This window comes from Populus euphratica, unplaced genomic scaffold (assembly GCF_000495115.2).
Source record: "Populus euphratica unplaced genomic scaffold, PopEup_1.0 scaffold6041.1, whole genome shotgun sequence".
In the NCBI taxonomy this organism is placed as follows: domain Eukaryota; kingdom Viridiplantae; phylum Streptophyta; class Magnoliopsida; order Malpighiales; family Salicaceae; genus Populus; species Populus euphratica.
The window spans coordinates 1-1,362 of record NW_011505798.1 but is presented as its reverse complement, the minus strand read 5'-3'; the positions used below and the strand labels follow the sequence as shown (position 1 = coordinate 1,362).

General features: G+C 37.7%; 1 long non-coding RNA gene across 1 annotated transcript; it reads right to left on the bottom strand.

Moving 5' to 3' along the window:
- Nucleotides 1-577: 577 nt before the first annotated feature.
- Nucleotides 578-1,333, bottom strand: LOC105120260 (uncharacterized). Its single transcript, XR_841285.1, has 2 exons — nucleotides 908-1,333; nucleotides 578-790 (listed from the first exon to the last, which is right to left on the bottom strand). It is a non-coding gene; the product is annotated as an uncharacterized LOC105120260 (long non-coding RNA).
- Between the last annotated feature and the right edge of the window lie 29 nt (nucleotides 1,334-1,362).

Sequence of the window (1,362 nt, the reverse complement as noted above, 5' to 3'; positions counted from 1 at the left end):
TGTTACTCGCAAGATCAAATGCTCCACTGTTTTTGTATATTGAATGCAAATTATAGGCTGCTTCTTTCTCTACGCAGGTCACAATAACCTGGTTTCATAACATGAAGCTGCTAGAGACCCTAGTCCACCGTGATGGCAGGCACGGGCGATATCATACAGATATATAAATTCAGCGCCATTTTACAAACAAAAATCCACGAAAGGGGAAACTAGATTGATCATATGTTGCTTTCAATGATTCAAGCATTTGTGCATACAAGTAATTAGCAGCCACAGATGCTATGATTCAAGCGCGACAAGAAAATACAGAAACTTCAACAGAATAATAGCAGCAGAAAAGGAGAACAACTTGGCACAGTTTAGCAACTGTCCCAGTAGCCTGACAGTTGAAAGACGACGATGCATGTTCTACTGACTGAATCTAACGTGGAAACGCCTACGATCTTAAAATTGGCTTTATTTGGGAGAAAAATAAAAGTTTTGGTAACCATTCAGTTCTATAAAATCCCCCTAACCACCCAAACACAAGGGCATGTGTGATATTCATTTACCTCCAAACATTATTCATTTTTGATACAGAAAGTAAAAGAATATCTGCTGGTGACTTTATGCAGCATGAGTGGGATTCGTTAACAATGATGCGCTTTGTTTCAAGCAAATAAATCAATCAAAATAAAAAATAAAGAACAGATGCATAGAAGTAAAGGGAAAAAATACAGAGATCTAGAATAAGATCATGATGCGCTCTGTCCTTTAAAAAATCATGCAGAGGAGAAACTCTGTTTTCTAGCTGTAACCACCAAAAAGAGAATTATCTATCAGGTCATCAAGCCCAAGTGACAGGTACTTGCCGGTAAACTGAATAACTAAGCTTAGGCAAGTCATCCAAAAATCAGTCGCACTGTACCAGAGATTTATCATCTAGGCAAATCAATACCAGCAGCTTTATCAGCTGCTTTCGTTCTTCCCTCTTGCTCTGCAACCTCTCAGTCTAGTTCCAGGCATCCATCGGTGAATGGTTACTTAGCTGCTCCCATCAGCAGCATGATAAGGAGGAAAGGGCAAATACAAACACAACCAATCTTTACCAACCATTTTCTAACTTATTTGATGGATTTACTTTATGTCAAGTCTAAAGTCTTTTTGAGTAAATGATTTAAAGCTAAATTAGGGATGACTGTAGCTCATCCTATTTATTAGTTCAGGCCATTATAACCTAATCTTTTGGAGAGCATAAAGTTGTTAAGAGTTAAGCAAGACATCATATGGTGATTATTACATTAGCCAAAGGGTTTCACCTAAAGTTCCTCTTTATTGGTAATCTGTTAGGACAAAAACTCCTTGATCGTTAGAATCATGTAA